Source organism: Pinus tabuliformis, chromosome 5_1, assembly GCF_031772625.1.
Source record: "Pinus tabuliformis cultivar Carrire ecotype Pingquan chromosome 5_1, CPIR1, whole genome shotgun sequence".
NCBI lineage: Eukaryota > Viridiplantae > Streptophyta > Pinopsida > Pinales > Pinaceae > Pinus > Pinus tabuliformis.
Genome location: NC_142305.1, coordinates 859,413,419 through 859,438,235, shown reverse-complemented (window position 1 = coordinate 859,438,235; position 24,817 = coordinate 859,413,419). Strand labels below are relative to the sequence as shown.

The 24,817-nt window shown below is 41.2% G+C and overlaps 1 protein-coding gene and 1 pseudogene across 2 annotated transcripts in view; both read right to left on the bottom strand.

Moving 5' to 3' along the window:
- LOC149167552 (immunoglobulin) overlaps nucleotides 1-24,817 on the bottom strand; it is a 316,326-nt gene that overhangs the window by 29,056 nt on the left and 262,453 nt on the right. The gene's annotated exons all lie outside the window — the stretch shown is intronic.
- Nucleotides 920-11,964, bottom strand: LOC149167554 (transcriptional corepressor LEUNIG-like; annotated as a pseudogene).

Sequence of the window (24,817 nt, the reverse complement as noted above, 5' to 3'; positions counted from 1 at the left end):
TTTTTCTCCAATTCTGAGGATTCTTTTGTCACATCTTTCCTCGGAGGTATAAGGGTCTTGGATACTAGCTATACGGGATACATGTTCATCGGCAAAGTTACTTCTTTCAGAAATTGCTTGTTCATACTTCTTGAGATAGTCATTTCCATTTTTTCATTGATCTCAAGTTGTTGTCCAACGAATTCTATATTGCTCTCAGCTGACCGAAATTTCAAATGAAGATCAATCTTTTCAGATTCATTTTGATTTGCCAGCCTGTGACTGAGGTCACGTATAGGACCCTCCAAGCTTTGTTGCAGAAAGCTTGTCAGTCTCTTTGTCTTTGCTGGGCCAGTAGCCAAGTTCTCATACTCAACCACAAGATGTCCTAAAACCTCACTTGCTCTAATGTTGCTTCAAGCATATTACAAGCATCCCTCAACTTCTTAGAAATAATTTCACAAGCATTTGAGCACTTCATCTCAACTTCTTTGAACACGCTGGCTTTGTATTCCTCAAATTGCTTCTTCAAAGTATTGTGAAGCATACTCTTATGTTCTCGTCTTGCAGCAGTTGATCCTACTGCAATACTCTTGAAAACGGCTAATGCCTTTTGCAATGCAATATCATGTGCTTCTAGTAAAGCCCACTCCTCAGGTGGTTTTGACTTATCAAATGCATTTGTGTATACTTGAATAGATGACTCGTATGCTCTCCGGCATTCACGTTCCTCAACACTCTGCCAGGAAGTGAGAATTGTTGGCACAACTCCAGCATTCAGAGCATCTAGAAATGATTGTATCAACCCTGCAAAGAAAGGACCATTCATGACTGTTGATCCAACTTGCTTTCGTTTTGTGTGCTCAATAATAAACTTTGTTAATGCATCAAGACCCTCACGAAATTCTGGATGTACTTTCTCTATACCAATCTGATCAAGTCACTGAAGATCATGCTCCTCATTTACAGGGCGCACAAGTGTGAAACATTCCCGCACAGGAAACATGGCCCGGATAGATTCACGAATCTCATTCTTTGAAGCAATATCATTTTTTCTTCCCTCCATTGGCTTCAATGCAAGTTCTAAATAATCTTGCGGTGTTATTCTTTTCCCATCTTCATGTAATTCTAAATAAAAATCCCGTAAAAGCCACAGAAAGATAGGAGAATAATGTCCTAAATCTTCAACAGTAGTTTGATTCTCTGATGCCCTAACTCGAATATGCTTTGTCATTTTTGTAATAAGAGACAACCGATCTAGAGCAGCTTCATCAATGCCCCCATCTAATTATAAATAAACATGCTTGACAACAGGACTGCCAAGGAAAATATCTACGTACTATACATACCAGTTTGATCATATGCATCAATTCCTTTAGTATCCAGAAGCTTCTCATGTCCAGCACTAGCTAGTAATTTTCCATCAGGAGAAAAGTGGCAACAAACAACTTTATTAGTGCTGGCCTGAATGCAACTGAACTTCGAAAATGAAAACCCTTTGCTAACATTCATACACCGGCCTACTGTATCCCTAGCATCTGTATCATCATGAGATAGAAATGACTCCACATTATCATCCAAGGACCCCTCTTCCACAAAGCGATCTATATCAGCTAGAGGATTGGATGGTGAAGCAAGGGCCCCAGATTCGTCAGATCCATACATTATCAACGTCTTAGATGAGCTGCCACTATTCTGCAATGCACTAGCCATGGACATTACATCTCCAGGGGTATGAGTAGATGGAGTCGGAGGTGCAAAACTTGGGGATGGACTAGTAGTATTTGCAGTTCCTGAGCTATTAGCTGGACCAGAAGATGACCCAAGTTGCTTTCTTTTTCTTCCATTTTGACCCTTAGATGCAGCCTGATCATTTCCACGAAAAGAGTTTGACATACTCCCCTCAACTGAAACACCAGCAACACCAAGTTTCTCTTGTTGTTGCTGCTGATGGCTAGTAACCTGGGACTGATGGTTTGACAGAGCCTGTTGTTGAAGTTGTTTTTGTTGATTGCTCTGTTGCTGCTGCTATTGGATTTGAGCTATTTTCATCTTCAATATGATGTCTGCTTCAGGTCGTGGCAGTGGAGACCCAACATTCTGGGTCATGTCACCAACAACATTAGTTTGGCCATCCTTGCCTGCAAGTATCCGAAGTCTTCTCCTTTCCATATCACCAAAATTAGAACATGGTGCAGATGTCAAATTTCCTTGGGCTTGTGCTTGGAGCAAAAGTTGTTGTTGCTGCAAGGTTAACATCTGAATATGATGATATTGTTGTGGAGATTGAATGAAAGATTTTTGTGTTGGTAGAAGTCCTGGTCAAAGTTGGTCAAGACCTGTCAGGGGCCAGCCTTTCAAAGGTAGATTATTTCCTCCTTGATTTGCACCTGGGCTTAATAAATTTGGTTTTGAATGGCCAGCTCCAGGTACTCCAAATAATGAAGCATCTGAAGTGCCAAATCTCTGACTTAGTACCGAGTTCATCTCAGTTTTGATGTCCTGTGTGGCTACAGGAAGTTGTTGGTTATGAGTCTGAACTTGTTGAAGAGCAGCTGCCATATTACCTGTTGTATTATGTAAAACTTGCCTCGAAGGCTGCCCAGGTGTGGTTGCTGACTTCAATATATTTGTTTGGTTTGCATCAAGTAGCTGACCAACATTGTCTCCAAACCTCTTCATCGATCCATCGTCCATGGAATCTCTCTGATGCGGTAACTTTAGACGTTCCTCATACATCTTTGTTGCCATGGCATTTATTGTCCCCTGGTTTTGTCGGATAAGGGAATCATTACCGACTAATCCATTGGCAGAGCCATTTAAAAGATGCCCCCCATCTCTGTGTTGTTGTTGTTGTTGTTCATTTTCTTGTCTCTCAAGATAGTCCTTATCCACCTCATCTTTATCTGGATCATCATCTTGATCTACATAATCTTCATCGGAATCATCATCTAGATCATTTTCCTTTCGACATGCTTTAACTTCTGCATATGATTTTTCTAAATGCTGAAATGCTTCTTGAATTTTACTAAACTGCCTAACGCCTTCAGGACGTGAATGTAATGGCACATTATGCGGCGAACAACGTTCAAAGACTCGCATGATTATATTGTGCGCCATGGCTCTGATACCACTGAAGCATAAAAACTACTAGCTTGTAGGCTTGAATGTAAAAAATACACAAGAGGTATTTGTAATAGTAATTTATTATATATATAAATGTACAAGTGATCAATGTTACAATGAGGACCCACATATATATACCTAAGCAGGTGTCCTTTCATGACTAGGCATGTCTTTTAGACATGCCTTTTCAGTTAGCTTAATGACTATTTAACATAATCAATATTTAATTATTTAATATTTACATTTATTTTATTTATTTACTTGTTATGAATTATATTCATAACAATGTTGGTATCAATGCTTAATATTATTCAAATCACTTTAGATAATATGTTTTTTTTTAATGATATGACTTTATCAATGAATAGCCAAGACTTAATAAATCGTTAACTTAGTGTATAGCCACGACTTCTAATGTTGTGACTTTTGGTGTTCGGAATGGCGTACACAAACAAATTATGACTTGAAAGTTGAAACTGATTCTAAACACAGAAATCGAAATTTAGGTGCGATAGAATATCGTGGACGGATGCAACGGATTGTATGGTCGATGGATTAAGAGTAGAAATGAAGGGTCGGTTGAAAATGGACGGGTTGTGATATGTTAGTCGCTAAAGAAAATGGAAATGGCGTCGGAACAACACGAGTTCGATGACAGCAACAATGCAGTGACACACAAAAACAGACGCAGACGTAATGAGTTTAATTGGCATTACATTGGGTGGTGGCGACACTAAGTCGGGTAACGACACGAAGGTGGTCTGTCGGACTGCGATGGAGGTGGGAGAGAATTTCAACGGCAGTTTGGACAGGATTTCAGCAGTCGTGTTTTTTTGTATGATCGGGTGACAAGAACTTTGGCTACTGTACAATACAACCCTTTTTTTTGTTTTTTTTAAAAGTCTCTTTTTATTCTAATTTTTTTTACATATAAATTTCTTTTTGTTTTTGTTTTTTTTTAATTAATTTTTTCATTATATTTTTCCTTTTATAATTTTATTATTATTATTATGTAATATTTCTTTTTTTATAACTCTTTTTCTTTTCTTTTTGTTTTTTTTGTCACTATATATATATATATATATATATATATATATATTTCTTTTTGTTTCTGTTTTTTTTTAATTATTTTTTCATTATTTTCTTTCATTTTATAATTTTATTATTATTATTATTATTTAATATTTCTTTTTTTATAGCTCTTTTTCTTTTTTTCTTCCTTTTTTTGTCACTTCTTTGTTTTTTTACTTTTCCTTTTGAGCCAATGGCGTGACATTAACCATGGAGAACCTCCAAAAGCTTCTTGTGGCTAAAAGCCTAAATTCCAACCGCAACGGAGCCAATGTGGCTCCGATACCAATGTCACAAACAAAGTTCATATACTGCAATAATCTTTAGAATACATCGAAGACAAAAACATCCACTGTAGGATTGAATATTATATAAAAGAATTGATGTGAGATGTTGTGATTACAACTAAGGGTCCTATATATAAACCTAGGCAGGTAACCTTTCATGAGTGGCCATGTCCTTAGAGACATGTCTCTTCATTATTAGCTACTAGTTAATTAATTATTATTTATGTTTATTATTGTTTACATTTTTATTATTTTTAATATAAATTATATTCATAACATAAGCCAACATGAGCTCTACCCTCTATCATTATGGCCATCACCTTGGTTCCTAGGGAACCTATATGAGCCCCCCTGCATCATTAAGGAACCTATGATTGTCCCAACCCCTGGTGGGCGATGAATTGCCCAACCTTAAGGGGATATTCACTGTTACATCATTCACATCATGCTCTCATCCCCTGGAGCCACAAGCAATTATATAAGAAAAATCAATAAAAGGCAAAAGGCATATGAAGGGTGGAAAAACAAGCTAGGGTTCTATAAAATCAGTTAAGAATATGAGTGGGGTAGATTTATCAAGTGATGAATCACCCAAAATAAGAATCAATATGATTCAATATAGCTAGACATAACAATGTTAGTAATAGATTGTCAAATGAATGAAACATTTGAAGAAATCAATGTTTTGTAGTTTAAGGCATACCTTTGACAAACCTTACCTTGGGTGGTTTTCTTTAATACTCCTTGAGGGTATAGCAGATGTTTTCCTAATCAAGACAATAGGGGGAGAATGGTGAATAGTTTTAATATAATCAAAAACTTAAACAAGTACATGAAACCAAAAACTAAAAGGAAATGAGATACTTATCTTTGGGAGATGTTGAGGGCTCCCTCCAAAGCTTTTGAGGGATACCTAAGAACTTATAAAACAAAAGAAAACGTCTTTTCCAAAATCATGTTAAAACCAATAGATTCTAAAACATCAAAAATTCAAAATAGGACATCTAAGACTAAAAACAAAAGACTTAGTAGTGCAGGTCCCTTATGTCAGATTCTTCGGGTTTGGCTTTCTTTGAATCTTCTTCTTCAGCAATGTTAGCATGATCTCTTTCTCTCTTCTTATTTCTTGGGTTGTCGGGACAGTCACTTATGTAGTGACCCTTCTTATGGCATTGATAGCATTCTACCTTGGACATGTCAACTTTCTTCCTTGGTCCTTTCGATTTCTTTCCTTTATGTTGAGCAATGTAGGCATTTGAAACATCTTCAGAATTGGCAACTAATGAGATCCTTAATTCTTCCTGACTGCAAGTAGTCCATAGTTCTTCAAAAGTGGGAGCTTCCTTCCAACTGTTAAGTCCTGCAGCAAATGCACCCCAAGAAGGTGGCAATCCTAATAGAGTAGTGATCATGAGTTCTTTGTCTGGAATGATTTCATCAATGGCCAAAAGATCATCTTTGATTCTTGCTATCTTTACAAAGAAGGAGGCCACTATGTCTTCTTTAGTCATCTTTGTGGTCCTTAGCTCATTCTTCAAACTTGCTAATTGACCAATGTTCTTAATAGTGAATAACTTTGACAACACTTTGTACATTTCCTGAGCATGATTGATGTTGGCTATGAATGGGACAAGGTTGTCCTTTATTCCTTCTACCATTAGAGTCATGGCCACCAATTCTAGTTCCCTGAATTTTCCTTTGTCAGCATCACTGGAATCTTCTGTAGGCTTCTTTACTTTTCCTTTGACCAAGTCTAGAACCTCGTTCTTTTCAAGGATGAGGTCAATCCTCTTTTTCTAGGACTTGTAGTTAGAGGCTCCTTCAAGTTTGTTTTCTCTCTTAATTGTATTAGACATTGTCTTTGAAGATGGTAGACTTCTTTCCTTGAATAACCACTTTGAATGATTCCTTAATTAATTGCTTGAGACTGCCTTTTTCTTCCTTCTTCACCAAAGATCTAATACCATGTTAGAAAATCAGAAAGGCATAAATATTTTCTCATACTTGATAATTACTTGTGATGTTCTTGATTTCTTATTAGTTTTTCTTTATATCTTCTTTCTTTAGTTCATCAAGCAATTACCAAACGAAAGCACATAAAACAATGGACACCAAATATAGGCACTATGCTAGGGCAAAAACCCCCTCGAGGGGAAAACCCAGTCAAAATTATCTTCCTTTCAATAGTATTCTTTGAGACTCTTCACCCTAGACAAAGACCAAACTTTCCCTCCACACCAAGTCAGCCTCCTAGATCTTCGACCTCTTTTCCAGCAACTTCGACTATGTAGCAGCTTCTAGCATCAGGGAGTTTCCGGCATCAGCGAAACTTGGAAGACTTCGATCTCACAAACTAGGGAACGAAACAAAGAGAGAGAGAGGCACCAAATTTTTGTTTCTCTTATTCTCCTTAGACTCCACCCAACTCGCACTTCCTTTGGCTTCCTTAGACCCACTTCACACTTCTTTGGCTTCCTTCGAGATATCAAACTTGCTTGAGATGAGGTGTTCCAAATGAATTCGACTTGCTTCTATTTATAGGCTTCAAGGGAGGTCAAATTGATGTCCTTAGGCCGACTTGATCTCTTCTAGGCCGACTTGGTGTGGAAGATACATAAATCATATTTGACTCAATACTAAACCTTTTTACATGATTCAAAAGCCCAAGAAGGGTCTCTTTAAAAGTACAATGACTCTATTGACTCGGAATAAATCCTAGAAGTCCTCAATGGGGAATTTGACCTAAAACATGATGACCCAAGCATGAAACCCAATGACATAATTATTATTTTATTTTTTCTTTTGACAAATATATTACAAGATGACTCAAATACATTTAAATGAAGACCGAACCTAGTTACATTTTTCAACAGGATCAAAGGTGGCCATCTATAGAAAAATAAGGTGCAAGCCTATGGTTTGGTGGAGGAATGTCCCCCACATGTTGGTTGTAGTCAACAAAATCAAAGACAAGTGCACAAAGATTTTGTTTCACAGCATTGTAAGTAAGTTGGGTTCTACAACTTCCAGGAAAGTTTCCTCCCACTCACCTCACATGTGAATTATACAATTGTTAATGAAATCTTCTTTATGTTTATCAATCAATGGCTGTGAATTTTTGTACGTAATTTCTATGTAATTATGTTTGAATTTTGAGCCATTATACCATTATTGTGACGCGGCGAAGATTAATATAACATATACAGCTTGGGATAACAATCCAGAGGAGGCTAATTTGGAGGATGGAGAGATAGCTTTAAAGCACATGGAGGCTAAACTTTTCATTGATGGGACTTGTTACCACTCAAACCAACACGGGACCTAAAGGGGTTCCTAAGAGGGCAACTTCTAGGTTAAGGGAAATTGTGGAGGTTTAGCTCACTGTCACCACAGCTAAGTCTCCTTGCTCTTTAAAGACTTTCACTGATGGGAGGAGTCCCAGTAGTGTAGGGATTCACTTGTAAAGTATATGTCAATGGATAGGTGAAAAGTGACCCTGAAAGCCCTTTCCTGAGGATGGAGTGAAGAATGGAGTTTGCTTACTCTTTAAGCAAGGGACTTGGTCCACCAGGGATAAGGGATGAGAATTGGAGGGTTGAGAGAGAAAAGATAGGCTTATGAACAAGTTTCTCAATCCCTATAATCCTTGGAAAACTTGGATTCCCAAATGGTCCTTAACAAATAGTCTTTATTGAGAAGTGGGACCACACGGGGCCAAGTGGACCTAGCCCAAGTTCGGGGATGGAATGTAGCAACCAATGATGTTCCTATCCTGGACAACATGAGGGGAAATGACCAAACAAGAATACTTTCTTCAAAAGGTTGAATTGATCCTTGAGGTCTACCCTTGAGGATGCCTAGGCACAATTCGATCCTAGAACTAGGGCTTGAGATTCTTGGAGATTCCACTATTAGAATTGCCTCAAATTTGGAGGAGAGGGAGGGGACCCACCAGCGCAGTAGCCTATAGTAAATCGAATTTTTTCCTTGGGTCAATTGCCGAGAAATTGATGCCCTAAGTGACCTAATGGGGCTAGACTTGAGAAAAAAGGGGAAATTGGTTAAAAGAGGGTTGAAATGATCACCCTTTTTGAGGGATCAGTGCCCAGCTCACTTGGGGATATGGAGTCAAGGATTATGATGTGTAAGAACTTGGTTTCTTAATCAAGGAGGCCCAGAAAGTCAACTTCATCCAATGTTGAGAGAAAGAAAATAAAAGTGACCTTCAAGCATTTATACTTCAAAGCAAATGATGCAAGCTTCCCGTGATAAATAAATCTCTAGGACATTTCATTCATATAACATTGGCCCATACATTAAATTAGCGGAAACATGCTCAATTCCACATTTCGATAATGCAGCAACTAGCCCTAATTTTAGCAGTATGTAGCAACAAGAATAATAGCATCAAAATTTACTTACAACGTTATAGAGCGTATCCAACCAGCATTTCGTTTGCTCAATAAACCTCCAAGACAAGAGAAATAGCCCAAATCCATACATCAAAATTCATCCATCTCCAAAAATATCCACAAAGGTGTGAAAATTCTGTATGATTAGAGAGATCCCAAGTCAAGTGATGATACAAATGAATGTATCTAACATCAATATATAGCCTCCTAAGGAGTTCGAAATAGCCTATGGGCCTACATTAGCCACTAAAGATAAAAATAATGTGCAAAGAAAACCCCTATTGGTGACAAGCCCACCAAACTAGGTCATAAGTGTAAAAATAAGCCTCTCAAGGGGCCAAATAATAATATGTGCATGTCGTAGGGCCATCTAAAGGCTCAATAATATCCTGAAGTGCCATACTGAGGAATAAATTCCTCGAAATATCATGGACAAGGGGGAGGAGGGTGAGGTGTGGGCTTGTTCTCCAAGTAGTAGACCTATGGTGCTCCCATTGGCTATGAGGGCACATAGATGACCCCATGGGTCTCCATATGAATCGAAGATCCTCTACAAGGGTCCAAGTGGTGGAATGAATGTTGCCATGACATCGTACAAGTCTTGGGACACCTGTCAAGAGTGTGGGGCTCCTATGGGGGCCTGCTGGGCATAATGTACCAAGAATATTCATCATCATCTCAAAAGTGGATCGCTAGTAATCTCTAAGCATCCATGAAGATCCTTGGAGTGTTGTTTGTTGTTGTGGAGGCCAATGGCTCTCTATGCATGCCCTACATGTGCCAAAGTCGGCCTGTGGGGTTAGGATCCCATATAGGGAAACCAGACCCAAATGGAAACCACCTGTAATCCTACATAAGATCCAATGTGTCCCCTAGGCTTCTAGTACAACCAGTGATTAAAATAATCGTGTAAAAAGCATACAAATCATGGATAACAACGTGGCCACTTCATAATGGCATGCCCTTCCGTGGTGGGCTTTGGCATGTGCTAGTGTCTCCAAGCTCCAAAGGGGGTTAGCCATGTACGTTATTAGGTGGTTTCAACCCTTAAAGGGAATAGTATGTCCAAGGTACATCCCTCTAATGGGGGTGGCAAGTGACAAATAAGTGGAATGGAATAGGGAATGGGAGGAGCAATCCTGGGCCACATAGTGGGCCATAGGGGTAGCTAGATAAGGGGTAGCCCACACCTAGGTATGTAATGTATAGGAGGGAGAAATCATGGTACATGAGGTGCCCCGACCTTGACTTTTCCACCCTTCTTCATATACCTTTTACCTTTTATGAATTTTCTTTAATTAATTGCTCGGGGCTCAAAGGGCAAGAGCATGGTGTGTAAGATATAGCTGTGATTACCCCTTTTAGGCAAGGCAGTTCATTGCCCTCCAGGGGTTGGGACAATCATGGGTTCCTGAATGATAGAGGAGGCTCGTCTAGGGCCTATGTAACTAGGGTTATGGCCAATGATTGGAGTAGAGCTCATGTAATGGCTTTTGCCCACGTGTTAATTGTTTTTGTCCTGACCATCTTTTGCATTTTATGGTACACTTTCTTGTCAAATGTGGCCATTTATGCTTTTCAGTTTTTCTTTTAGTTGCTTCAACCTCCGGGGCATCATTCTAGGCCTCACCCAAGGTGGGGGCAAGGGGATAAGGAGGCTAGCCCTATGTGGACCCAGAATGGGAATGTGGACCAAGGTTCGAGAAAAGATGAAAGGGGGTATAGTGAGTGGAAAGGGAGTAATATGTGCGATAAAGAAGCGGGACCACGCACCCAAAGTCGGGGTTTCCCAAGTGGTACAACCCTAGAACCAAATGGTCAATAAAGGAGATCCCACGGGACTAAGATTCAAGGGTAACAACCTAAAGAGATCAAGGGGACAGGAGCACAAGCAAAGCCCATTCTTTCTGCCAAATCCCCCCATCAATCCATACCCAAAAGTATCCACGATAACTTTGATAAGTAAACACAATACTCAATTACCAAATGACAAGACATACCTTTAGATTCAGGGGGCCCACCTTCAAACATACGATCAATACAGGAGGGTGAGGGACCACATAGCCAGATCAGGTGATAGAGAAATGGCACAACGAGCTAGTAGGAGGCATCAAGGGACTGTTGGCTATCAGCCGAGGCTCATCATGGAGAAAAATTTCTCCTAGGGATTTCACCCACGAAGTGGTGGGTAACATCTGGCTCCAACTGGGACATGGTCTCTCGAAGAAGTGGATGAGGTTGCTTGCATGGGAGGTCACAAGAACTCCAGCAATCTCTTCGTCACTATAGACCTGTTATATGCACATGTCAAAGATCAAAACAATGGGGCAGCATGTTTTTCACGGTGTTAGCTCATGCTTAATGTTAGCTCATAAACCAATTTTCTTTTTATGTTAGCTCATAAATCAATTTCTTTTTTATGTTAGCTCATAAACCCATATATATATATATATATATATATATATATATATATGCAATCTAATCTATCATGAGAAACAACATATGTGGTTAGTTCTAATGCAAAAGTCATTATGCAATGCATCCTACCCTAACAGGCATATAGTACAAAGTCAAGTGCCTTCAGGAAAGTACTCCTTTAGAAGTTGCCCATTTACAGGAATGGGAATCGACTCACCTTCCTTAGTTTCCAAGTGATACGAATTTATCCCTGCGGTGTCAATTATCTTGAAGGGCCCTATCCATAGATTATCCCATTTTTTATGCATACCCAGCTTCTCCCTTCTTTTATCCCACAAGAGTACAAGGTGCCTGGGTTTAAATGTTCTAGTTTGTGTGTGTTTGTCAAATGCAGTTTTCATCTTGTCATGGCCATGAGCAATTTGAACAAGGACTCTCCTATTTTCATCGCTTTCAATGATTTGCTTAATACGGGATTGTATAGCATCTTGTTGTTCGGGGAAGGCTTTCAGGTATTCAAGGACAGGTAGTTGGAGTTGCATGGGTAGCTTGGCCTCAGATCCATATACCAACTGAAAGGGGTTGAAGCCAGTGGAAGCCTTTATTGTGGTTTGGTCAGCCCATAGGGCATATTTGATCATGCTATCCAAATCCCTTTTGTGATTGTCCATAGTTCTCTTGATGATCCTAATGAGGTTCTTGTTGCTTGATTCAACCTGACCATTACCTTGGGGGTAATAATTAAAGGAGTGATACAATATTATACCATACTTGTTATAGAGGGATGTGAGAGCCATGGAATCAAAAGCTTTGGCATTATCAGTCACAATGTTGGCAGGAACCCCAAACCTGGTAATGATTTTGTCCTCGAGGAAATCTATGACTACTTAGTCAGTTGCTGCTTTGGTGGGTATGGCTTCCACCCATTTGGTGAAGAAGTCGGTTGCTGTGAGGATCCACTTATGGCCATGACTCTAATTTTCCTTGAACTCCCTGATAAATTCAAGACCCCATTGTCGAAAGGGGGCGTCCACCACCACATTTTCCAAAGGCATGGCGACCAAATGCTTCTTTCCGGAAAAGAATTGACATGGTTGGCACCTTTTTACGAAGTTCAAGGTATCAGTGAAGATGGTGGGCCAATAGTATCTTGCCCTCAAAATCTTGTGAGTGGTAGTTCAGGCAACATAATGTCCCTCACAAAACCCAGTGTGAAACTCTTTTAGTAATTTCTCGGATTCTTCTTTATTGACACATCTGAGGATCACCCCATTGGGGCTCATCCATCCAAGTACATCTTGAGTTAGGCAGAACTTAGAGGCCTTCAGCCTTAGGGATCTTATTTTGTGGTTTGTTAGGTGAGGGGGGGCAAATATGTTGCACAAATAATAGACTATGTCCTTGCACCATTCATCCTCCTCAAGTTCGATAGTAGTAGCGCATAGTTGCTCTTCCTCTCCTTCTTTAATAGCTTCATTATTGCTTTCAATCAAAATTTCAACCAAGCCTTGCCCCTTGATAATTTTCTTTGGGCAAATGTCAAGATCATATCCTGGATTCTGGACACCCATTTTCCCCTAGACCTAAGACAATCAGATTAGGACAACACATCCTTGACAGCGGTGTATGGGACATATGCATATATCTTATTATACCCAACATAGGCCCTAAAATGCTTAACCGACTTGACAAGGGTCCATGCTTGCTTTTCAGTGATGGTGTATCTTGTCTCAGCATCACGAAGCGGCTTGCTCATAAAAGCTATCAGTCTCTCATCCCCATTGTCATCTTTTTACATAAGTATCCCAACAATAGTGTCTTTAGAGGCAAAGGAGTGGATGATAAAATCATTAATGTAATCAAGGCTAACAAGCACAGGAGTTGAGGCAATCCTTTTCTTTATTTCCTCAAAGGCTTCATTCGTTGTGGAATCCCATGTGTACGGGGTGTTTTTCTTCAAGAGGTCGTTCATTGGTTTGACAATTTCAACGAAATTTGGTATGAATCTTCTCACGAAATTGATTTTGCCGAAGAATGATCTTAAAGCATCTTGATTTTTGGGAAAAGGAATATTGCTAATAGCTTGGATTCTTGAGGGGTCGATGCTAATCCCATCTTTGGAGACCACATGTCCTAGCAATCTTCCTTTGTCCACACCAAAGATTGACTTTTTAGCATTAAGAGAGATGATGTATTGCCTTCATTTCTCAAACACCTTCCTCAGATGCTTGCAATGGTCTTTTCTTTCCTTGGAGGCTACGGTCAAATCATCTTGGTAGATCTCCATGATCTTCCCAATGAGGTTTATGAAGGTGATGGCCCTTTGAAAATTACATCTAGCGTTAAGGAGACCAAAGGGCATCCTAAGGTACATGTATGTTCCCCATGCTCTAGTGAAAACGATTTTCAGGCGGTCTTCCTCTTTGACAATGACTTGGTTGTATCTAGAGAAGCCATCCAAGAATGACATCATTTGAGACCCTGTCATCCTTTGTAGTAGATTTTCCAAGTTGGGCAAAGGGTAATTGTCCTGTAGGCACCCACGGTTAAGGTCTCTAAAGTCAATGCACATCCTAATATTACCAGCGTTTTTGCGAGTGATCACAGGGTTGGAGATTCATGATGAATGTCTAATGGGAGCAATGATCCCTGCGTCCACCATCTTTTGGAGCTCTTCCTCGACAAAAGGGGCAAGTTTTGGATTCATCCACCTTAGTTTTTGCTTAACAGGTTTCACCCCCTCCTTGAGAGGAATGTTGTGTTGGATAATCTCAAGGCTATAAGCCTTTAAGTCATCATATGACTAGGCAAAAACATCCTTAAACTCTCTTAGTAGGTTTTCTAGCTCCTCCCTTTCTCTTCTAGAGAGGTTTTTTCCAGTCTTGATGATTTGGGGAGAGGTCATAGATCATAGGTTTAAATCTAGCGTGTCAGAGTTTTCTTGGCTACTATTACTAATGCTAGAATCGTTCATGTCAAAGTGTTGCTCATTGATGACATCCTTCTCTTTTGGGCAAGAACTTTCATGATCTTGCAGGAAGTTATTTATGTCTTGGTCATTTTCAAAAATAGGCCAGTGTTCCTTATAGTCAGGGATGGAAGGTCTATGAATTGTGTTAATAATGCATCTCCCTTTTCTTGCAATGTCGTTTTCGATAATTGTGGAAGTGGAAGCGGCCACGGCCAAGGTGTTGGCCATGTCATTAAAAGATCTGTCAAATGCTCGAAGAGATATATCATCGAACCCTTTGAGCATGTTTTTGATTCTCTCTTTGTAGGGTTTCAGTTTCTCGTCTTTTGTGTCAAAGATTCCCCTAAGTTGCGAGACCACTAGATCAGAATCCCCTATTACGATCAATTTTTGAATCCCTCTAGATTTGACTACTTCCAGACCTAATAGAAGGGCCTCATACTCGGTAATGTTATTAGTGCAAGTGAATTGGAGTCTTAATGAAAGCAAAAGGTATTCTTTGTATGGGGAAATGATCACGATGCCAACCCCTGACCCAGATTTGGAATGTGCCCCATCAAAGTACATAACCCATAGCCCGGGATGGGGAGGGGTAGCAACATGTTCATTTTTGAAAAGTCTCCATTCTCCAATGTTGTCACTCTCCTCTTTTATGTTACTTTCATCTTCTTGGGAGGAGGCAATCATAGGGGCAAAGAATTCATGTCTAAGGATCGACGCATAAGAGCTTTCTTTCCATGGGAGATAAATGACAGAGCCATCTTCATTTATGGATAGGTTGAGATCCTCAATCAACTTTTGGGACACGATCATTCCCCATGTTGGGGGGGTTTCTACCACAACTATATTGATGGAGAACCTTTTCTCCGAATATGTATGAAGGAAGGTCTTTACCCCTTCCATGATCCCACACACCTTAAGCTTGTCAAAGTTCAAAATCATTTTAGAAAAACATTTCCTTGATAGCTTGACTCCCAGCGTTTTCATAACGCTTGAAGGCATTATATTGATAAGGCTACCAGAATTTAGAATGCAATTCCTTAAGGTAAACCCATTCAATCCAAAGGTGATGTAGAATGGGTTGCTTATATCCAAGGTTATCCTTAATGAGACCTTCAAAATAGGGTCAGGGGGGGCTCTCTTCTACTTTGGAGGAAGGTTGGGGCCAAGCATCCTCCTCATTAGGGGAGAGATCTTCATCATCGGATGAACTATCTTCTTCGACCTGGAGCATGTTGATAGATGTTTGCCTCATATATTGATAAGGTCAAATATGATATTTTGGGCTTGGATGAGGCTGTCAGGTTGCTTATTTCGTGTATTAAAAGCTAACTTTTGGGTGAAGGAATTCAAGTATATTGCCAAGGTTATTTCTCTTGGAGGGGTTAAGTTACATGGGAAGGCATGTATGACAGAATTAAACCTGTGATTGAATTCAACAACGGATTCATCATTCTTTCTTTCGATAAACAAGAACCCCTTGTATAATTGAACCATATCCTTTTCACAACACCATCTCTTTTCAAATGTTTCAAGCAACTCCTCCCATGAAGATATAGATGTTGCGGGAAGAGAAAAATACCATTCACGAGCCTCTCCTATCAAGCTTGAGGCAAAGGCAGTTATGCGATTGAACTTATTATAAGATTCCTCACAGGTGAGGTCCTCAATCCTTAGAAGGTGTTCCTGAGGATCTTCATTCCCACTAAATGCAGGTATGTCATCATCCTCTGGAAGGGTGGTGAATATTGCCCCAATTACTTTTGAAAAGTTGAAAGGTGCAAAGATTTTATGCTTATGGATTAGTTTCTTGAGCTTCCTATCATAGAAAAAGACACGAGATTCGTGTTCTTCTCTACGATGATATCTTAGTGGCTCATGGCTTTCCATCTTGAGATGGAGATCATGGAGTCGCCAGAGGAATGTTAAGAAATTTCGTTACTAAATCAATTCCTCAATGATTCACTAGGGAGGCAGACCTGCTTCCTCCCCGGCAACGGCGCCAGAAATGTTACCACTCAAACCAGCAGGGGACCTAAAGGGGTTCCTGAGAGGGCAACTGTGGAGGCTTAGCACACTGTCACCACAGCTAAGTCTCCCTACTCTTTACGGACTTTCACCGATGGGAGGAGTCTGTGTTAATTTTAGGTATGTTCTATGCTTAGAGTAATTTATTTCAATTTTCACCATTAGCTCAATATCTTTTCCAGATTAGCAATCACATCAACATTAAAGAAAACTGCAGATAGAACATAAACATAAATCGCAAAAGACAAGCCAAGACAAGAGGACACAACATGTGGCGCTAGCCAAGGACAAACCCCAATGTGGGGAACCCTTGATCAATTCTTCTTATATGTTCATCAATAGTTCAGCAGAGAGAGAGAGAGATAGTACGTTTACAACAGAAGTCAACACTTTGACTTATCTAGATAAGAGCATAGATCATCTCTAAGAAGATGATACATGAGATCAGTTGAAGACATGCTGCTTCAACTAATTCTCCAAGGTGACTCCTTCACCTATCGTTGTGTTGCATTTCGTCATCATGCTGCACCTCACCGCGTTGCACCATGCTGCACCCATCATCACTATGCTGCATCTCATCACGCTTCATTAATCATGACTGTACCCATCACTGTATTGCATTATGTGCAATTGCTGCACCATGTTGCCATACTAACCTATGTGTTGGTTGCATCTTGTTTGCTAGTTGTCCCTAGCTTGATTCTTGTCCCTAGCATGCTTGTTGTCCTTAGCATGCTAGTTGTTGCATACTAGTTGTCCCTTGCATGCTAGCTATAACATTGCAGGCTTGGTGTATTTGCTGCTAAGTACCATACAACTGTCCCAATGTTAGTTAGTTGTCCCTTGCATGCTACTCTCTTTCGGAGACAGATGCTCTAGTTGTTCCAGCAGTTTCGGCAATTTCGGCTGTTCCAGGCAGTTCCTGCAATTCCGGCTATTCCCGGCAGTTCTAGCAATTCTGGCTATTCCCGGCAATCCGGCTTTTCCGGCAATTCCGGCAGTTCCAGCTTCTGCCCTCTACGTCAGCTTTCCCGGCTGTTCTAGCAGCGCCAGCTGTTCTCGACAGTTCTAGCTATTCCCGACAGTTCCAACAGTTCCAGCAGTTCCGGCAATTCCGGCTATTCCCAGCAGTTCTGGTAATTCCAGCTATTCCCAGCAGTTCTGGCAATTCCCAGTAGTTCCAGCAGTTCCAACAATTCCCAGTAGTTCCAGCAGTTCCGGCAGTTCCGACAATTCCAGCTATTCATGGCAGTTCCAGCAATTCTGGCTATTCCCGGCAGTTCTGGCTTCTGCCCTTTGGATTAGGGCAACATTATCCCTTAGGATCTCTCCTACTAAAACCCAAAGACAAGTAGAGAGGAAGAGATCCCAAGTATGTTGAAATGACTTGAAGACCACCTCTATTTATACTAAAACGTTGAACACAAGTGGGGTTTATTTGGTTGTTGGCCGACCTTGACGAATTGTCCCATAACACAAATAAATTTATATCTCCATGAATACTTATGGGAATCAGATGATCTTTAGATCAATCCTACACCTCTCGATGAGAGGGATCCAAGAAAAATATCATCTTCCATTAATAAGATGACCCACATGGAGTTTGGCCCTAGTTGCCAATTTTAATACTCCCTCTCAACTAAGGAGAACTCCATCTGCTGATCCATATGTCTGATTGTACTATCTCTGCCATCAGTGCCCTGCACTGCTCTGCTCTGCTGAACCATGAAGAAGAAGAATTGATCGAGAATGTCTCATACCATTCTCTACTGACCCGAAGTCAGTTTCATCTGAAGAGAGTGTGTCACATCACTCTTACTGGCCCGAAGTCAGTTTTATTGATCCTAGATCAATATCACAAGAGAGTGTCTCAAACCACTCATACTGATCCCATATCAGTTTCATTGATCCCAGATCAATGGAGGTCATCCTAGCATAGGGAGTATGGTAGATACATCGATGCGTCCATTGATAGTACTACTATGGTCCCTAACCCCATTTCCCTGCTCATTGATCAGATGAGAGGTACTTCCCATGAGTCCCAGACTGCATGGGTAGGATGCCTCGACAGGAGAACTAATCATCCTATCCACAAGAGAATGAATCATCCTGCCCCACAATCGCCACAGGAGAACTAATCATCCCAGCCCACAGGAGAACTAATCATCCTATTTCACAGTTGCCACATGAGAACTAATCATCCCGACCCACAGGAGAACTAATCATCTTGTTCCACAGTTACCACAAGAGAACTAATCATCCCGACCCACACGAGAACTAATCATCCTGTTCCACAGTTGCCACGAGAGAACTAATCATCCCGGCCCACAAGAGAACTAATCATCTTGTTCCACAGTTGCCACGGGAGAACTAATCATCCCGGCCCACAGGAGAACTAATCATCCTGTTCCACAGTTGCCACGGGAGAACTAATCATCCCGGCCCACAAGAGAACTAATCATCCTGTTCCACAGTTGCCACGAGAGAACTAATCATCCCGGCCCACAGGAGAACAAATCATCCTGTTCCATAGTTGCCACTGGAGAACTAATCATCTAGGCCCATAGGAGAAATAATCATCATGTTCCACAATTGCCACGGGAGAACTAATCATCCTAGCCCATAAGAGAACTAATCATGCTGTTCCATAGTTGCCACGGGAGAACTAATCATCCCGGTCCATAAGAGAAATAATCATCCTGTTCAACAGTCGCCACGGGGTATCACAGGGGAAGGTTGAGCCTGTCATCTTGTACATAGCGCACCACCAGGGGAGGGTGAGTCACCTTGTGGTCCTATGTTGCTCCAGTAAGTACCCCAAGCCCCCCAGAGCTCCCAAAGCTCAATGCATGCAACATGCAAGACCCTTATAAGAAGGTCTCTCAACGACTCCAAGTCATTCGGGAAAGTCACAGATTTGACCTTTCCTCGGGGCTTTGACAAAATGTTTGCGACCTATACATCAGTCTCAATGCGATGGAGCTTCCTCGCTCATCGACTTACCATATCCCAAATAAGGCAGTATCTGATGTCTATCTGTTGGAGCAATCATCGAATATGGGATTCCTCAATAATCGAATCCCCCCTCTGGTTGTCACAGAGAATCACAGTGGTATTCATCATGTGTACAAACAGCTCACTTAAGAGCTTCTACAACCATGCAGCTTCACACGAGATCATACTCGTAGCTATGTATTCAATCTCGGCGGTGCTTATAGCAACCGACTTCTGCTTCCTGCTCATCCATGATATCGAAGCAGAATCCAAAGAGAACCAGCACTGAGAAGTGCTCTAATGATCCTCCACACTGCCTGCCCAATCAGCGTTCGAATAATCATGCAGTTTCATATTTCCGGCAGTGTATCTCAATCCATGAGAGATTGTGCTCCGAAGATATCTCAAAAGATTATTGGCACCAATCCAGTGAGGCTCAACCAAATATGAGCTCACCATGCTAACTGCAAAACATATGTCCGAACAGTAGTTCACCAAGAACGTCAATGCAAATGAGTTTATGGAACTCAGATGCATTTCCCAAATCTGGTCCGGCATCATCACCATATAACTTCTGAAAGTTAAGATCCTCGAGGTAGTCACAGGCTTGCAGTTTACCATTCCACATCCGGAATCCAACTCCCTCTTACTTTTGCAAGTGAGAGGGTATGCACCTGTTTGAAATAGGTCGCCCTCAGAAGGTGCTGGTATGAAAGGTCTATCATCCACAACATTCAAACAATGGTTTGGATCGGCTTCACTCTTAGTGAATCTCAACTTCATCTGACAGCTATCAATCCTCTCATACTACGCCCGGGGAATTTTGCTTCAAACCATAGAGGGCTTTCTTCCACCTGCATACGTGAGATTCCTGATCATGAATCTCAAACCCCCCGAGTTGTTCCAAACCTGTAGACCAACTACATGAGGGAAATGGTCCCCTTGTAAGATTTTCCTTCGGTACATCTCAAACATGTACTTTCATGTTCTTTTTGAATTCAAACATCCCTGTCACCATCTGACTCACAGACCTCTGGTGCTATGTGTCTATGGACATGGTCCCCAGTGGACTTCCTGTAACTTGATACAACCTTGATCTCAAAACATCTTTGAAAATTCTATTTTCAAACACATACCTTTCCATCGATGAGTGCCACCCTGTAACCTTTGACTTCCATTGCCGAAATGGACACCAGGTTCTTCTTGCGATCAGGTACGTAAAGGAGATTCTGTAAATGAATCGAGTTACCCTCATTCAATTGAGGGGTCACATTCCCTATACCCTTTCTAGGATAGGTGACATCGGCTCCAAGTATAATCCCACGATTGTTTCCATCTCTACCAAATTAGAGGGTGCACCCTACTATCCGATGAAGTGCCTTGAAGCACTACAATCAGTAAGCCAAATTCCCAAAGAATCTGAAGGAGAGGGCCAATACAAGATAACGCTTCTTTATCTTATCAAAAACAACATTTGATTCTTCATACCTGGGGTTCCTTGCTTTCTTTGAAGAGTCGGCCATTTCCTTGATGACCTGCATTACCTGTCATTCCTTTGATCGTTGAAGATGTCCCTAGAATGATTGTTATCTTCATCAAGAGATGTGTCTTTGCCATTCAGACACTCCTTCGCATAATGGCTGAACCAAGGCATCTGCCTTTCCTTCCACCCTTAGATCTGGACTTCCCAATGAAGTGATCTTTAGGTAGGCCATCAGAAACTTTTGATGCACCATTCTGATAATATTCTCTGCTTCAACTTCACCCTCGGTGAATTTGAAGAGGGAAGAGGAATCCATTGATCCTTTTGCCCTTTCCCAACTGTCTTCGGTGATTGCTCTTTCACTCTTGCTTGGGCATTGTCTTCACCTCAGCTATGATACCATGTTAATTTTAGGTATGTTCTATGCTTAGAGCAATTTATTTCAATTTTCACAGTTAGCTCAATATCTTTTCCAGATTAGCAATCACATCAGCATTAAAGTAAACTACAGATAGAACATAAACATAAATCACAGAAGACAAGCCAAGACAAGAGGACACAACATGCGGTGCTAGCCAGGGACAAACCCCAATGTGGAGAAACCCTTGATCAATTCTTCTTATATGTTCGTCAATAGTTCAGCGGAGAGAGAGAGATAGTACGTTTACAATAGAAGTCAACACTTTGACTTATCTAGATAAGAGCATAGATCATCTCTAAGAAGATGATACCTGAGATCAGTTAAAGACATGTTGCTTCAACTGATTCTCCAAGGTGACTCCTTCACCTATCGTTGTGCTGCATTTCGTCATCATGCTGCACCTCACCGCGCTGGACCCATCATCACTATGCTGCATCTCATCACGCTTCATTAATCATGATTGTACCCATCACTGTATTGCATTATGTGCCATTGCTGCACCATGTTGCCATACTGACCTATGTGTTCGTTGCATCTTATTTGCTCGTTGTCCCTAGCTTGCTTGTTGTCCTTAGCATTCTTGTTGTTGCATGCTAGTTGTCCCTTGCATGCTAACTGTAACATTGCATGCTTGGTGTATTTGCTGCTAAGTACCATACAACTATCCCAATGTTAGTTAGTTGTTCCTTGCATGCTGCTCTCCTCTGGAGACAGATGCTCTGGCTGTTCCGGTAGTTTCGGCTGTTTCAGGCAGTTCCAGCAATTCCAGCTATTCTCGGCAGTTCCGACAAAATTCCGACTTCTGCCCTCTGCGTCAGCTTTCCCGGTTGTTCCAGCAGTTCCCGCTGTTCCTGGCAGTTCATGTTATTCCCGATAGTTCCAGCTATTCCCGACAGTTCCCGGCAGTTCTGGCAATTCTGGCTATTCCTAGTAGTTCCAGCAGTTCCCGACAGTTCCAACAGTTCCAGCAATTCCGGCTATTCCTAGCAGTTCTGGCAGTTCCGAAAATTCCGGCTATTCCTGGCAGTTCCAGCAATCCTGGCAATTCCGGCTATTCCTACCAATTCCAGCAGTTCCAACAGTTCCAGCTATTCCCGGCAGTTCCGGCAATTCCAGCTATTCCCGGCAGTTCCGACAATTTCGGCTATTCCTGGCAGTTCCAGTAGTTCTGGCAATTCCGGCTATTCCCAGCAGTTCCCGACAGTTCCAGCAGTTCCAGCTATTCCCGGTAGTTCCGACAGTTCCAGCTATTCCCGACAATTCCGACAATTCTGTCTATTCACGGCAATTCCAGCAATTCCGGCTATTCCTGGCAGTTCTGGCTTATTCCCTCTGGATTAGAGCAGCATTATCCCTTAAGATCTCTCTTCCTACGAAAACCCAAAGACAAGTAGAGAGGAAGAGATCACAAGTGTGTTGAAATGACTTAAAGGCCACCTCTATTTATACTAAAACATTGAGCACAAGTGGGGTTTATTTGGTTGTTGGTCGACCTTGACGAATTGTCCCATAACACAAATAAATTCATATCTCCATGAATACTTATCGGAATCGGATGATCTTTAGATCAATCCTACAGCTCTCGATGAGAGGGATCTAAGAAAAATATCAGCTTCCATTAATAAGATGACCCACATGGAGTTTAGCCCTAGTTTCCAATTTTAACAGTCTGGGTAGAGTAGGGATTCACTTGTAAAGTATATGTCAATGGATAGGTGAAAAGTGACCCTGAAAACCCTTTCCCAAGGATGGAGTGAAGAATGGAGCTTGCTTGCTCTTTAAGCAAGGGACTTGATCCACCAAGGATAAGGGGTGAGGATTAGAGGGTTGAGGGAGAAAGGACAGGCTTATGAACAAGTTTATCAATCCTTATAATCCTTGGTAAACTTGGATTCCCAAATGGTCCATGACAACTAGTCTTTATTGAGAAGTGGGACCACACAGGGCCAAGTGGACCCAGCCCAGGTTCGAGGATGGAAAGTAGCAACCAATGATGTTCCTATTCTGGACAAGGTGAGGGGAAAGGACCAAACAAGAATACTTCCTTCAAAAGATTGAATTGATCCTATTAAGGTCTAGCCTTGGGAATGCCTGGGCACAATTCGATCCTAGAGCTAGGGCTTGAGATTCCTGAAGATTCCACTGTTAGAATTGCCTCAAATTTGGAGGAGAGGGAGGGGACCCACTAGCGCAGTAGCCTATAGGAGATCGAATTTTTTCCTTGGGTCAATTCCCGAGAAATTGATGCCCTATGTGACCTAATGGGGCTAGACTTGGGAAAATGGGGAAAATGGTTAAAAAAGGGTTGAAATGATCACCCTTTTTGAGGGATCAGTGTCTAGTTCACTTGGGGATATGGAATCAAGGATAATGATGAGTAAGAACTTGGTATCTTGATCAAGAAGGCCCAGAAAGTCAACTTCGTCCAATTTTGAGAAAAAAAAAAAGAACCTTCAAGCATTTATACTTCAAAGCAAATGATGCAAGCTTCTCGAGATAAATAAATCTCTAGGACATTTCATTCATATAACATTCACCAATACATTAAATTAGCTAAAACATGCTCAATTCCACATTTCGATAATGCAGCAACTAGCCCAAATTTTAGCAGTATGCAACAACAACAATAATAGCATCTAAATTTACTTACAACGTTATAGAGTATATCTAACCAACATTTCGCTTGCTCAATACAGCTCCAAGACGAGAAATAACCCAAATCCATACATCAAAATTTATCCATCTCCAAAAATATCCACCAAGGTGTGAAAATTCTCTATGATTAGAGAGATCCCAAGTCAAGTGATGATACAAATGAATGTATCTAACATCAATATATAGCCTCCTAAGGAGTTCAAATTAGCCTATGGGCCTACATTAGCCCTTAAAGATAAAATAATGTGCAAATAAAACCCCTATTGGTGACAAGCCCACCAAACTAGCTCATAAGTGTAAAAATAAGCCTCTCAAGGGGCCAAATAATAATATCTGCATGTCGTAGAGCCCTCTAAAGGCTCAATAATATCCTGAAGTGCCATATTGAGGAATAAATTCCTCAAAATATGATGGACAAGAGAGGGGCCTTGTTCTCCAAGTAATAGACCTGTGGTGCTCCCATTGGGTGATGAGGGCACACAGATGACCCCATGGATCTCCATATGAATCGGAGATCTTGTGCAAGGGTCCAAGTGGTGGAATGAATCCTGCAATGACATCATACAAGTCCTGGGACACCTGTCAAGAGTGTGGGGCTCTTGTGGGGGTGTGTTGGCCATAATGTACCAAGCATATCATCATCATCCCAAAAGTGGATCGCTAGTAATCTCTAAGAATCCATGAAGATCTGTGGAGTGTTGTCTGTTGTTGTGGAGGCCAATGGCTCTCTATGCACGCCCTACATATGCCGATGTAGAGCCCTAGGGTTAGGATCCCATATAGGGAGTTGACCATTACGTGTCAACAACCCATAGCAGTACACCCCCTTTTTTCACAAAAGGGATAGCCCATGATCGATATGTCCATGTCGTTCAGCTATCATCATCAACCTGACTTCCAAGACGTTATGTAAACCCATTCTGCATGTGTATAATGTAAATAATCTCAGCAGACCCGTGTCATGTATGTAAC